Here is a 15656-nt window from a genome sequence, read left to right as displayed (position 1 = left end):
GACTGCCCTCCAGAGCAGACAGATGTGAGCCTTGGATACACAATGACATAATGGAATGGCAACTCTGCCAGCCACTAAAATCCAACTGAGCTTATCACAGCTTCAGAGAGCCAAGGTCTGAGGGGCTGCAGGTGCTGCTGACAACAGCAACCAGTGGGTGACACCTTCAAAGCAGACTGGAGAGTTCCAGTGCAACACCACAAATTTGACTGCAGCCACCCCAGCTGATCCATGTCTTCTCCTGCCTGGATCCTCCAGGAACCTCTGCGATAGTCACACTGCTCAAATATTAATAAAGAAAAGTTTATGAATAAGACATTTTTAAGACTGTTGTCTTTCAACAGTTGTTTTCATATGTTAAAGTAGATTAAAGAAATAACAGCAGAGGTTTAATGGAGCAGGAATTTATATTCTCAGGATGATGGGGAAAGTACAATCATTGCCCATTTTATTATCTGGATACATCAAGCACACATTTTTAAAACCATGAATATTTGAGTTAAAACTACAATTGAAAAAAAGCAGGACCATTCAAATTGTCTGAGGTTCATTTAGAATCATAGAATGGTTTGGGTTAGAAAAGATATTGAAGATAATTTGGTTCCATCTCCTGCCATGGCCAGGGACACCTTTCACTGTCCCAGGCTGTTCCAAGCCCCAGGGTCCAAGCTGGCCTTGGATTCAGGGATCCAGGGCCTTGGCAAGGGATCCAGGAACAGCCACAGCTTCTCTGGACACTCTGTGCCAGGGCCTCCCTACCCTCCCAGGGAACAATTCCTTCCCAATATCCCATCTAAACTTCCCCTCTGGCAGTTTGAACCCATTCTGCCATTCTGTCCTGTCACTCCAATTCCTGAAGAATTGTCCCTCTCCATCTTCCCTGTAGCCCCTTCTCATACTGGAAAGCTGTCATCAGGTCTCCACCTAACCCTTTTTTCCCCCAGGCTGAACAGCCCAATGTTGTCAGCCTGTCAAAAATTTGGAAATCAAGAGTGGTTTCAATCTGGTAACTGATGTGATCCATTGTGGTATTTACTGGGAATATTTCTTAAGAGTCCTGCCTGGATTAAAGCATTTGCAGGACCAGCACATTCACTGAGTGATCAGAGATCACAACTGATGACAAACACTACCCCTGGATGTGTAGAGTATGAAGGATGTAATTTATACTAATTCCTTTGGCATTTTTTGTTGTCCTTGACTTTGGTCCTGGAAGGGAGGGATGTTTTGCAAATGCAGCAGTCAGATTATCTTTTCTGAGCCCTGTCAGCTTCCTAGAGCTGGAATTACAGCAGAGATTTCTGCTCCTGTAGAAAATTAAGAGATGCATAAGAAATGTACAGAGAAATCTGTACTGAGTATATTATTAATCTGCATTCCAAATCAATTTTAGAAATATACTCCTGCTATGTCAGAGACACATTCTACACTGAAATTCAGTGTTGGAATAGGTACATTTTGAGGTAGAGTCCTGAACACACAAACAAACAAACACCACTATTCCTCTCAGAGCAGGGGCTTTCATTGCTCATCCCATCAAATCTCCCACTGCAGTCGATTGTCTCAATCTGATTTACATGTTGACATGAAACTACTGCACACAGAACCCACCAATTAAAGACAGCTTTGTGAAAGATCTGTCTGGAGCCACCGAAACCACTGATGAAGGAATTTGTGCTGTAGATCCTGTGTTAGCACACAAGCACATCCCTGGCATTGGTAGAGGGGCAAGGAGGATTAAACCAAATTACTCCATCACAGAAAATATTTATGAATCAAAAATGCTGCAAACTGTGGATGAGAGACCCTGCATGGCAGTGGGAAAACAATTTCCTCCTAGCCAGAAACTCATCTGCAAGCTGAAAATGATCCTGCTCGAGCTGCAGGAAAAAGAGTGAGTCAATTACTGCTGAAAAGTGGAATTCAACAATTGCTGAGGGTTACAGTTGGAGCAGCAGGTCTTGGGATCATTCAAAAGGAGGCTGGGAAAAGATAACGCAACAGATAAGGAAGGACAGGTGTTCACTGACATATCAATTCATATTCTGCTGCTATGTAATTTTCTCCCCAGTTTTGAAAAGTGCTTCCTGGAGGTGAATGATTCAAAGTCTCATATTTTACGCACTGGAAGGCAAACCAGGCAGTCTCATAAGGCTGTAACTGTGTGGGCTGCAAAATTAAACCCTGTCCTAACAACTTTAGCTCAGTAAAACCTTTCATAATAATATGGAGCTCTGAAAGTTTTAAGGAGTAAAAAAATTGAATGGTTCTCAGGAGGATTAATTCAACTAATAGAAAGTAATAAGATCACCAGCCCTGGGGAAATTCAGCAAGTTTTCTGTGTTCAGACACTGAACTGGCTCCTTTACAGAGCACACGAAGAATAGGATGTAATTTTCTAAACCTATAGTGAAATTCAAAGTGAAAACTTAACAACATTAAAAACCATGAAGCAGTTCCTGGTAAGGAACTTGATACCTTGCAAAGAAGCAGATGTAACTCCAAATGATTTTGAGAAGGCAAGTAAAAATGTTCTTTTGAAGGCCATCCTTAGCCATGAACAGATGTAACACCTCCACATCCCCTGGTGATTTCTGCCAAATGTCTGGAAGACAAGTGATTCAAACCATTTCCAGAGAACTCTGGTGATGTATGAGTGCCTGCAGAAATACATCAACCCCTTGAGCAATTATTTCACTTCAGTGCAGTCTGTTCCAGTCTCTCACCAAGTGCTTACCAGAAGACACTCCACCATTTGGAACATTTTTTTCTCTCAGTTATCTCTTGCTTTGAAGTTCAATATCTGCAGCTTTCTTTCTGCAGAGCCCGGTTCAAAAGGCAGATCCCAGTGATTCTGTGACAACAGAAGAATGAGCACTCTTAGTAATAAATCTTTGCTTCCCCTCCAGACCACATTCCTGGCATCAGGATGAGCAATGTCTGATATAACTACAAATGCCCAAGGAAGCAGCTGTGGCCAGTTATCAATATTATCATTTCTGAAACAGTTTTGCAGTGATACAGTGAAGGGTTTTCTGTGACTTACCAAGTTTTTCTCTAACTTCCAAAGGAAGCAAGGTGCAAGGAAAGAAATTTTATCTCTATTGGTGCTTCAAACAGCATAAAGTTTGAGGATATTGAAGTCAGGCAACAAGATAGAGCATGGAAATGTGCAGTTGTAAAATTCAGCTCCACTTGATGGTCTGGGTTTATAGCAATGCCCAGGTTTGTGGGGCTGCAGTGCAGATGTAGAGCCATTTGGATCTTTGCTTATTTTATTTCTTAGAGTTCAAAGAATTTTAACATTATATAAATGACACCCCTTTGGCTCTTAAATCACTTGGCTGTCTATAATGGCTGTAATAAATGTTTCCTATTCCACTGCTACAAAATACAGCCCGGGCAGTTTTAGCCATTTGGCCATGACACTCACTGGCCTGTGATTCATGACACACTTGTTATTTATTTGCAGAGGCTACAAGGCAAATCTGCTAGATGAGAATAGTTTTTTAATGTAAAGCATTAAATTATAAGCTCACCCTCAGGATTTGACCGCCAATAGTAGTAAATGGATGCCCAAGATAACACAGGAGAAGTTACTATTTAAAAATAAGCTGTTTGATATTAAACTTCTTTTATTTTACAGCAGATTTCCAACCCTGTCCCCCTTCTTTCAGTGCTTTAATCTATACCCTTCCCATCCAGGTTTGCATGGATGCTGGGAACAACACTCATCTCATTGGACAGATATATGTCAGACCATATTCTTTCATATTTTTGCTTTTTTTGTAATTTCAGGGCTTCTAGCTCAGGTGTTTCAATGGCTCCCGTTAATGCAACATTTACAATTGTTACAATTTTAAAAGAACTCACCCATCTATCTTTCTGTAGTGCATGGACTGCAGCTGAGGCACAAGAAGGGTAAGGCTCCAATTTTCAGGCAGCCTTATTCATCCTCTAGTTCAAGGGCTACACCAGCTTTGGAATATTTTTCCTGAGGACTGACAGATGTTTGCAAATTGTTCATGAGCATCCTGAACTGCAAGACCTCCCATCCCACTTAATGATGTTCTGCTCCACCCAAATTTTCCCAGAGCCAAGAGCTGACCTGATGGTTCCCAGCTCATGAATCACAGCAAAAGGAGTACATCCATTCCCCTCTTATAAAGAGCCCAAATAATTTTGCCATCAGTGTAGCTTTTGTACAATTTCAGTAGGAAAAAAAAACAGTTTGTCAAGTTATTCAAGCAAATCAGAATCCAGTAGAACAAAGTGCTATTATTAAGCTAACACAAACCCCCAAACAATCTAAGTCCTGTAAGACAACATTTCAAATCCTTATGGGACACCATAAATTAGGGCTTTTCTTTACTGGTCAGGTTAGAAGGAAACTTGTTTAAATAAACAGTTCAAGTGTTAATAAGACTATTTGATAAAGAAAATATATTCCCAACATCTCAAAACTCCTCACTTTCCATTTTTTCAAAATTACTTTTCAAGCTACAGAATTTTAAAAACCCCTAACAAACAAAGACCCCAACACCTCAAAACATGCAAGTGATCAATATGTTTCAATAATTTAATTCATTCTCTTACTCATTTATTAAAAAACTCCACAGCAGATACATTGTAAAGCAGCATGTTTATGAACTGAGTCATCTGCTCTTGTTATTACCTAACATTTATCACCAGGCAGGGCTCGAGCCTTCCAGGTATGATTCTGAAGCAATATATGTACGTTAACAGGAAACCTGAAACATTAACACAATGCCATTATCTTGCGAAGCCTGTTGACTGAAGAAGATAAGTATGTTTTTTTTTTTTTTCCTTGCAAAGAGCTGCACCAAAAATGTAGAAGTTTTCAAGTTTCTGTTGGGTGAGAAATTACTGCAGAAATTTCAATTCTTTCAGTTTCTTCTATATTTGAAGTAAAGCTGAATGTGGAAACAAGACTGGTTTGGCTGTGTTGATGCAGTTGTTATAGAGGTTTTCTACTGTCAGCTGGATGGCTGATGACACTTGGAAATACAGCCAAAATCTAACCCTAGCAAGGGGAAAAAAAACCTCCAAAACCTCAGCTATTGCAGACTTCTCCCTGCAAAAGGCTCATTCTTTATGGTTAGTTCTAGTAATTCAGTGAGCTCTAGCAACCTGAGAAAGATTTGAAGGGAAGTGACAATTTTCTGCAAGGCCAAGTTTTAAAATTCTCTGGAAGAGGAGCATCACGAACTCCAATCCTTGGGGAATTATTACTTGTCCTAGTGAAAGATCAAGCAAGAGATAAATGGAGGCAAACACAGAATTTTTTCTGCTTGAGGACCGAAATGGAGGCTCAATATCTAAATTTAACTGTACCAACTTGTTCCTAGCCCCCTTATCCCAGTCTAGTGATGAACCAAGAGATGCTCCACAGGGAGGCACCAGTGCAGGGTGTGCCATGCTCTGGGGTTTGGGGAGTAGGAAGTGGAGGTGCTCAGGAGTAATCCCAGAACCACAAACAGATGAGGAAACCAGAAATATTGGGAGTCCTGGCCATGACACAAATCTGGCCAAAGACAGAGCACTGCAATCCCTGCTGGCAGGGAGAGGGAGAGGAAGGCACTGCAGGCCATAAAGCAGGAAAACCCCAAAGCACAGGGAATGGAGAGTGATCTGGAAACTCCTGCACTGCCACAGTGAAAGATCTGATGTGCATCGGGATTTGCCTTGCTGGGGCTTCACTGTTCTTACAGATTAACTCACCCTGAGCTGGGGGCTGAATTTCCCAACTGAACGTTAAATTGTTGTTTAACAATTTAAACAGCAGCTACTACAGGGCACAGTTAAATGGAAGAAAATACCAGCACAGCAAACACAAGCAAACTCCAATATTTACCACAGAGAAGTTCTAAAAGCCATCATTTCAGTCATCTCAGACCAGCAGCAGTTTGGAAAACATCCCCATGGAGGATGGTCTGGAGGAACACAGAGATGATACATATTCTCCATAGGAAGTTCTCAGGTATACAAGATTCTAAATATTAGCTAAAAACTGGCCACTATACCAAGAATAGTTACTGAACTTTGATCAATAGCTTTTTTTTTCAAATATTTCTTCAAAATGCATAGGAAGTTTTCATTCCTTTGTTTCTAATTATAGAAAATTGAATTCTATTGTTTTATTTTGTCAGGACATAAAACAAGGAAACAAAGCATTACTTAGAGTATTATGCCTCCTTTTTTTTTTTTTTTTTTTTTTTTTTTTTTTTTTTTTTTTTTAAGGGATGGAAAGGTGTTGATAATATTCAGAATAGCTTAGTGTAAGATTAGGTTAAAAGTTTGGTTTCAGCAGCACAATCATTCCTCCAGCAGTTCCCACACAGATCCTTCAAAATTACCACTCACTGGTAATCACATTATTGAAATCCATATCTATGAGCATTTCTGCTGCAAATAATGGAGAAATGAAGTTAGACAGCAGTTGATCTTGTAGTACATCATCCAAATTGAATGTTGGAAACCTTTGTAGGAAGTTTGTAGAAAGGCATTCTGGCCAAATTCTGCCAAATTCTACAAACTTCTCTATTTGCAAATCAAGTGTAAAACTATCTTAGATTTAGGATCCCAGCCAGAGCTAAATGTAAGGATCAAAATCTAATACATGTGTTTTATAAATCTTTTATTTATTTGTGGGTTACTTCTTTAAATTTCTATGGTCTCAGTGTGGCTGAAGACAGAGTGGAGATCCTGCTGCTGCACTCTCTATCACACAAGCCTGTCCATTTTGCTTTTTCCAGCAGTGTGAAGCCAAGTTAACATTTCTCACTGTGAGCAAACCTATGTGAAGTGCACTTAAAACTAATTTTTAAATTGCGCTTCATGGAGATCCCAGCTTTGAGTTCTGTAACAATCTTTCCCCAGAAAATCTCTCCAATAACAAGCAAATTCACTTAAGGATGTGCCTTGTTTAATTCCAATTTGACAATAGTAATGTCTGACACAGAATTTTTTTTTTTTAATCTTACCTTTTAATCAAAGGTAAGAAAAATACAACTGTCATGTGCCTTGATGGGATTAGAGGCACCAGAGCACTGCAAAGGACATTTTAGAACCATCCTGACCCACTCCTCCCAAAGAAACTAGAAACACTTACATTCTCAATTTGAGAAAACCAGAATATTTTAGTCAAATTTGGCCTATCCACAGTGTATTGGGGATGGTATTTTGCAACAAGGTGGCGTCACTTCACTGGAGTAATGTGCTACAATGAGAAATTCCATATAAAGAAAGCTGGTGATACGAGATGTAGTTACTGTGAAATTAGGTGATTAGTGAAGGAAAGTGGCAAGTTTGTACATGATACAGGCATCTGCCTTCCTTCCCTTCCTTTCCATCTGAAATTAAGGTCAAAGGTATCAATTATATTGGTGGAAAAATTGCATCCTGACCAATTTCTTGTTTTGATCACTTGGAGTCTAAATTATTCACTAAATTACATGTGGTATCCTTACAGAAATGAAGAGTAGTGTAATGCTCTGTGTGCTTTTCTGAATGAATAATCTGTACAACAGTTAACTTTCCTTGCAGATCTTGATATAAATTCAAGTGATAAAAGAGTATCTGAGATTCTTCATATGTCTGAGAATTAAGTCTGAGTTACCTGTCCCTAGCTCATCCTTTAGTAGAGCTCTGCAGGTGAGATTCAGATCATGTTCTGTGTTTTAATATAAAATCAAAATTAGAAATTAAAAGGTCCCAGTTGTTCCGTCCTTCATCTGTCGCTATATGACCATATGTGTGACAGCTTGGAAGGGAAATTTGTTGCTTCTTTCTTACATTACACCTATTATTTAAAAATCATTACTCCCTACCTTGAGATCTAGATGGAAACAGTTCATAAGCCAGGATTCAGATCTATGTCCAGACTTCCTCTATTCCTGCAAGTGTAACACATAAATAAATTTATTTCTTGTTGCTTCCTTGGCAAATTCTGCATGAGTTTTCCCAATAATCCCATGGTTATCCCCAAACATTCTCAGTCATTCTGACAGGGGGTTGCACAGGGATAAGAGGGAGCATGGAAAAGTTCTGTGAGTGGAAGTTCATCAGCCGTAAACTTAAAAAGGGGAGACAGAGGAGGACTCTTGCTCTGTCTGATGCAGGACCACCAGCAGCAAAGCACAATTGTTCAGCTCACGACAAACATAGGCAGATCCAAGTGAATCCAGACAGGAACTGCTCTGCCTCCCAGTCATTCCTTGCAGCAGTTCTGGGCTCTCAAGTGTCACATCAAGCCATTGATACAACCCTTCCTTATCACAAAACCCTCCCATATTGATAAAGCCTATCTTCTGCTTTCAACTGCTGGACTCACTTAATGAATATTTAAATTGCACAGTCCAGGAGAAAGTCTTTGTGATCATTCATACAATGCATTTTATTTTACTTATTTCACTAGGAAAGGTAATATTCTTATCTGAACTGTTGTTCTATGTGTTTATTAATTAAAATCCAATGCTACTTGAGTAATGTTAAGTTTCAACTCTTTCCTTCAGTGCATTACAAAACAGCAGGTTCTGATTGTTCATATGAATGTGGATATATCCACAAAGCCAGAATACTAGATGAATCTATAATATGTCAAGGACCCTCCCTAATCTCTGAATTAAAAACAAAAAAAAAGCCAACTTCACTGATTTATTTACAGTGATAAACTTTAAATTTTATCTCCACAATTACTATATGAACCCCAATTGAATAATTAATTCTTTTCAGAGTATATTTCCCATTTTGCCTATAAGATAACTTGTCCAATAGAATTATGACAGAAAATACACCTGTTTCATAAAGAAAGCTCACAGGACTGTAATCTCAGAACATTAGAGAATTAAATACCCATTTTCTGTGATTTCTCTGCCCACAGTAACAGCAAAACTGAACATCTGAATGCTCCAGAATAGAAAGCAAAATCAAAGTCTATCCTGGTCTGATGACTCATTAGAAAAATAAATAACTACAATGTGCACCTTTTATTGCCCAGTGTCCTATAAATCCAGTAGAAACTCCAGGAAATATTCCATGAGTTTTATTTTGCTACAGGTGGAGCAGTAGGCAAGACCTGCACTCCTTTATTTCAGGGAAGGGATCCCTTTACTTCTCTGGCTGCACAGACAATCAGCTGTGCCCTTCCCTCCCTCCTCCCCTTCCCATGCCTTCAAGCAGATTAATTGTTTGAACTATATTTTCCATGATACCTCCCTTTTGGGGCACCCACATTAACATTAGTTCTGAAAAAATCCATGTCCTCAGTAAAAAAGCATGCAGGAAAACAATCGTAGAATCACAAGCCTCCAGGCCAAGCACTGGGGACATCAGTTGCCCTATGAGAAGAAGGTGCTGGAAGATATTGCATTTCAACACAGAGCAGTGCTGAGGAATTCTCAGTGTGGCTGACATTCCCCAGATATTTGTCTTTTCACTTAGTTCAGGGCCTCCTGGGAACAGGTATCCCCACAGACGTCAGTAAGAAAATAAGGCAAGCATTTCAACAACTGCCCCCTGAATGAGAAATGAGTTTCTAGCCAACTCATGCCTCAAAGGCCAATTCCTGCTATATAAAAAATTGCAGCATAAAGAACTGTGGCCATTTGTCTCTTCATGCCTCTGCCATAGAGCAGCCAAGAATGTGCATTCAACATTTTTGAAACAGTTTGCCAAATCATTATGCTGTCACTAAATGGAAACCTTCATTTTCAGGTGTTGCAAATACTAGGAAGAGAAAGCTGCAGAGTGCACTGAAATTCAAGGTGACACCAGAGGGACAGCACAGCACAATTGTCCATACACCCTAGGGAAAACTAAGAAGCTGGCTTCTCAGTCCAGGAGGAATGATGCAAAAACATTCCACACCGTTACAAGACACATACACAATAATAAAAGCTGATTTTGTTCTGCCTGAAACGATGTGTGATATGCTTACCTTGTAGATGCTTGCAAAAATCAAATTATGTCATAGGAAAACATTCCCATTTTGACACAGGAAGGCTTGTCCAAAATTCTCAGCTGGATTTTGTCTAGGGTTTGACTGACAGAACATGTTATTTTTTCATTACATCATGGACAAGTACATGTTTTCTTGCCCAAAGAAGGAACTGTCCCATTAGCTCAGCTCCAGTGGTATTTCAGTCCCTCCATTTCCTCATTTTGTCTGAACCTGTCTCATATCTCTTGAAAACTTATTTGTGTCATAAAAAAATGATAACCAGTTTAGGAGAAAAACTTGGCTCACTCATAAATAGCTTTGAAGTTTAAATTATTTAAAAGAGCACCATCGGGTTATTTGTTAGTTGTAAATTTGCTACAGAGTCTGAAATTCATTTCAACAGGTCTCCAGAACAGGTTAATTTCTTTTCTGTAAAACAGATAGTGATGATGATGACGATGATGATGACAATAATAATAAAATTCCATCCATTATCAAATTCAGCAGCCCCAGGTTCAAGTCAGACAGGCCACTTGCAAGCTCTGTCCCGTAACACTGGTGGACAAAATTTTCAAGGAAGAAATCTGGGTTTCCATTTCATCCCTCCTTTCTCTCAAATGCATTTTGAATTCTGAACTCAAAAGAGACATGAAGTGCTGGGAACAAAATCAGAATCTGTAGAATTAGGAAAAAAAACCCAACAGAGGTTGGATAGGAGCACAAGACATGCACTAATCCTCTCCTATCCTCCCAAACAGCCCACAGTTATGTCTTTCCCAGGAGACAGTTGTCAGCTTTGTGCTAAACTGTTCCTAAATTTGGAGACTTCATAAGTCCCTGGGGATTCTCTCCCAGTGACAGCCTGCCCAGCCCTTAGAGCAGTTTTCTCTTAATGTCTGATCTAAGCTGTGCTTGTTATGGCATTATTCCCATCATCTCCAGGGTGGATGTGATGAAGTAATGAACACACACCTGCTCTTTTACAATAAAAGTTGTTGAATAATAAAACTGAAACTCTCCTGTGTTTAGTGCTCTTCCCTTTAGGCTAAACAACCTTAATTCATTTATATTTCTATTCAAAAGCTGCTCTGATATCTTTTGAAGCTGTTTTGGGAGCTTCAAATGGCCCACAAGTACTTGTCCTCCTTGAAGTGCATTGCTCCAGACAGGACACGTTCCTCCAGTTTGCTCTCCCTCATCCTAGAGAGAGGTAAAATATTGCCTCCCATCTCACTCTTAGTCCACAGAACTGTGGGAATTTATAGCTTAGTGCAGATGAGACAGAAAATAAACAGATGAAATAACTGCTCTTATATTACAGCCTTACCTGCTGTTTTGCTGAGATGTCTCTGTTTGATTCCAAGGATCAAAAGGTATCTTCTTTTTTCTCAGATCTAGAATTGTTTGGAATTTGTTGGAAAATGGCTTTTTCTCCCCTTGACAGAAAATGAATGACACATTTTTCTTCTTCCTAATTCTTTTCAGAAAGGAAATGAAAATCTTTTGATTGAATAAATTTCATTTATGCCTTAGTAGATCCTTCTGAAATACTCTCTTAACAAAAAGAATCACTTTTTTTCTTCCTCCTTTGCTTATTATTTTATATGAAACACTTATTTTGCCCAAAATATAAAATCACTACTTTTGTATTCCTAATAATACTGGAATTGTTAGAAATATTGTCAAAGCAATTTTGTACAGTTTGATGTCCAAAGAAAGGTTGTAAAATATGTTGCACCTCAAACCTATGCTATGAATTCCACAAGCTCTTAAAATAGCTTGAATAGATCTTCAAATAGAAAAGCACATTAACAAAAATAATTATTTTCATCTATTTCCTAGGCAATTTATGACTATAGTCTTTTGGGGCTTGGCAATTATTTAAAAGTGTATATAAAACCAAACAAATAGAAAGATGTCTCAAGAATCATTACAGTGACTTGGAATATACTTTATGCCAGGTTAACTGACTTCACACATCATCTGGATATCAACTCAGAGGAGGCAGAAAATATAGCTGAAGAGACATTAATTATTTTGCAGTTACATACTTGGCATTATCCTGCAAAATACCTATTTCAGTCCAAATGTCAAAGTTGTCTAAAGCAACACCAGTATGAGGTCTTGAGCTGATTCAAAATCCTGATCCCTGCTCCAGAGAGATGCAACCAAAAATCTTCATTTTGTAAATGTTCATTTTGTGTTAAAAAAACCAACCAAAAACCAAAAAAATAATAAAAGTGCAACATTAAAAATCTGTGAAAAATCAGAATATGGATCTTCCAGGCTGATGTTCTGCATCACTTATGGCACTCTTGGATGTCCCGGCTGGTGAGTAGGGACAGTGGTGAGTTACTGCGAAGGACACCACAGCTGCAGGTCCACATTTTGCATGTCATGATCAAGAATGAAAATTTTAGCCTGAAACCACACTGAGGTTTCCCACTACTTCTCTGGGTTCAATTGTTTTTTTGAGGTCACAAGAGCTTCCACTCTCCTCATGTGACATCAGCCAGAAAAATAAACACTAAAGGGAGTGTGCAGATATTTTTATTTCTAGCTTTTGTGAGAACTACACTGTACCAACATTACAGGACTTTGGAGTCAGTTTGAAGCCCAGGAACAGTAAATGGGTGTCAGGTCATAGGTCTTAAAATGTCTTATTTTGTACCTAAACCCAGATTTGTGTGACAAATATTATTTTTTCCCTCAGTGCCTTCAGTGAACAGTGCCTAGAGCAGGAACTTCCACAGCATGGAGCCTATTCCCAGTGCAGACTCTTCACCAAGGAAAGGCTGCACAGTCAGGACATTTTGGTAATAAATCCACTTAGTCCACCAAGTGGAGAGATGTTTGCTCCCTTTTCACACGACTATGTAGGGAATATTGTACACAATGGGATTTGTGCTTGTGCATGTCTTCACCTAGAGCAGGCCATGCTTTTAGATAGGACATCCTAGGCTAAATCAGATGTAACTTAATCAGAAGTAACTTAATCCTGCCTGTTCTCTCTCCACATGGGGAATCTAAACCAGGAGTCAGGCTGGAAGGTTCCACAGGGGCTGCTCTGGTGCCACCTCCCTGCTCCAGCAGGGCCATCCCAGAGCACAGGGCACAGCAGTGTGTCCGTGGGGCTCTGCAATATCCCCAGGGAGGAGACTCCACAGCCTCTCTGCACCATCTGCTCAGGGCTGGGCACTGCCCAGGGCAGCAGTTCTGCCTCCTGGGCAGGGGCAGCTCCTGGGCTCAGGCCCTGCCCGTGGCTCTGGGGCCATCGCTGGGCCTGCAGCAGAGCCTGGGCCTGCTCTGCCCTCCCTGCACACAGGGACAGCCAGGCCTGAGGGCCGCTCTCAGCTGGGGCTCCTCTCCAGGCTGAGCAGCCCCAGCTCCCTCAGCCTTTCCTGGGCACCCAGATGCTCCAGGAGCTCCTGTCCCTGCTGTGCCGAGGATCCAGAGCTGGACACAGCACTCCAGAGATGCCTCCAGGGTTGGGCACAGGGGCGGGATCACCCCTGACCTGCTGCCAAGGCTCTTCCCGTGTTCCCAGGGCACCCTTGGCCTCCTTGGCCCCAGGACACTCTGCTGGCTCAGGGACAGCTCCGTGTCCCCCAGCATCCCCAGGACACTCTGCTGGCTCAGGGACAGCTCCGTGTCCCCCAGCACCCCCAGGACACTCTGCTGGCTCAGGGACAGCTCCGTGTCCCCCAGCACCCCCAGGTCCCCCCAGAGCAGCTCCAGCAGGTCCCTCCAGCCTGTGCTGGTGCTGGGCTTGTTCCTGCCCAAACTTCCCCAGAATTAAATTATAAATCAATGAAGCCCAACACGATGTATTTCATGTACTAAGGATTGAGAAAACTGTAACTGAAAATGGTGCTTCAAATCTATTCCAAGTGAGGTCAGAAGGAATGTATTTCTCCAAATTTTCCAGCAGATAATACCTTGCCCTTGAGGACTCACCTGAAGATGAGAGACATTCAATTTGAATGTTGTTGTTTTAATCAAAGGTTGTCAATCACATAATATTATTCCAACCAAAATTGAACAGAGGCTCACCTATGTCAGCTCGCTGGTAATGAACAAGTGTTTCATATGTTGCTTTATTTGCATTTAAGTCCAAGTTTTCATAAAAATACCCTGAGGTTTTAGGGCTTTTACCAGCACTCAGTTTTCACTTCCAAAGTGCATCATGTCCTAATTTAAGACTTTTTGAAGTTAATATACTGCTGACATTAAACTGAAAGATTTTATTTGTTTCTGTAAGTTCAGAGTGAAAAGACAATATTAAACAAAATCATATATAAATAAGCTTTATAAAAGTTCATAGAAGGTTAAAAACTCAAAACAATCATTTTCTATGGGCTTTTTGTTAAGAGAGAGAAAAATCTGCATTTAAATTAATATATTTCACTTATTTATTCTGTTCAGTGTTAGACTGTTTGTGTACAAACTAAATAATACAAACTTTCCAATGGTCTCATTAACTTTTGCTTAGTTGTCCTATGATGAAATGATCTGTAATTCAAATAATGGACAGCAAATCCTACCCTTTATTTTAAATCTGCTTCAGCTCCTCAGGTATCTGAAATTTTCCAGCTCAAATTTGTTAATTAAAATGTTTTTCCTCCTACAGTAGCATCTGTTTCCAATTAAGTGATCACTATTTAAAAAGTCAACAACAAGAATCATGTTTTTACTAGAGCAAGAATAAAATAACCCACTGTACAACTAGGAAAAATGAAAGTGCTCACACTGCAATTATCTGAAAGGTTGAATTAGGCTGGAGACTGCAGTTATTAAAGGAAGTGATGCAGAAATGTGTCCTTTAGCACAAAACTTATGCTAAATTATATCATCCACCCATAGAATTGTTTGGGTGGAAAGGGACCTTAAAGCCTGTCCAGTGCCACTCCTGCCATGGACAGGGACACTTACACTCTCCCAGGCTGCTCCAAGCCCCAGTGTCCAACCTGGCCTTGGACACTGCCAGGGATCCAGGGGCAGCCACAGTTGCTCTGGGCACCCTGTGCCAGGGCCTGCCCACCCTCCCAGGGAACAATTCCTAATTCCCTATATCCCATCCAGCCCTGCCCTCTGGTACTGGGAGCCATTCCCCCTTGTCCTGGCACTTCAGGCCCTCGCAAAAAGTCCCTTGTAGAACGTCCCTTTACTCTTTTAAGTGACTATTTTGCCACATAAATCTTTACATTTAAAATGAGCCAGGTTTAGGTATATCCTGAAATTTAATGTTTTTATCTTGTTAACCCACAAGCTTTTATCAAATAAGATCAGCCAGCTTCACCTACCACCTCTGCAAAACAGCTCTGTTTGAGATCCATCATCACAGCTCTTCCCTGTTTTCCCTTCCTTCCTCCAAGCCTCAGGTCATTTCCTGTACATTTAGAAATCTATGCAGTGTAACCCCAGGAGATCAGGATGAGTGGGAGGGACAATGGGATCTCCTTTGGCCTGGAATTCTCTGCTGGAGCTAAACCTGACCTAGGGCTACATGTAGTTGTTCCACTTCAGCTGCTCCACTGTTGGAGTAATGCAGGATATCTTTGGCTTGGTTTTAAAGGATCCCTTTTTGCCCAACAAATAAAAGCTGCATCAAGGTGAGAGCCACTTTAATTCTTAAATTATTACTATTAATCTCTTATTGTTGTGCCAGGGGAGGCTGAGGTTGGACAGCAGGAGG

At 40.5% G+C, this 15656-nt stretch overlaps 1 long non-coding RNA gene across 1 annotated transcript; it reads right to left on the bottom strand.

The window, feature by feature from the left end:
- Positions 1 to 388: 388 nt before the first annotated feature.
- LOC128793641 (uncharacterized) lies at positions 389 to 11431 on the bottom strand. The gene is made up of 7 exons (XR_008432845.1): positions 11289 to 11431; positions 7851 to 7916; positions 5876 to 5954; positions 4676 to 4751; positions 3874 to 4001; positions 2738 to 2854; positions 389 to 2605 (listed from the first exon to the last, which is right to left on the bottom strand). It is a non-coding gene; the product is annotated as an uncharacterized LOC128793641 (long non-coding RNA).
- Between the last annotated feature and the right edge of the window lie 4225 nt (positions 11432 to 15656).

Source organism: Vidua chalybeata, chromosome 11 (genome assembly GCF_026979565.1).
Source record: "Vidua chalybeata isolate OUT-0048 chromosome 11, bVidCha1 merged haplotype, whole genome shotgun sequence".
NCBI classification, from domain to species: Eukaryota; Metazoa; Chordata; class Aves; order Passeriformes; family Viduidae; genus Vidua; species Vidua chalybeata.
The sequence above is the reverse complement of the archived record's forward strand: the minus strand, read 5'-3'. Positions and strand labels throughout refer to the sequence as shown.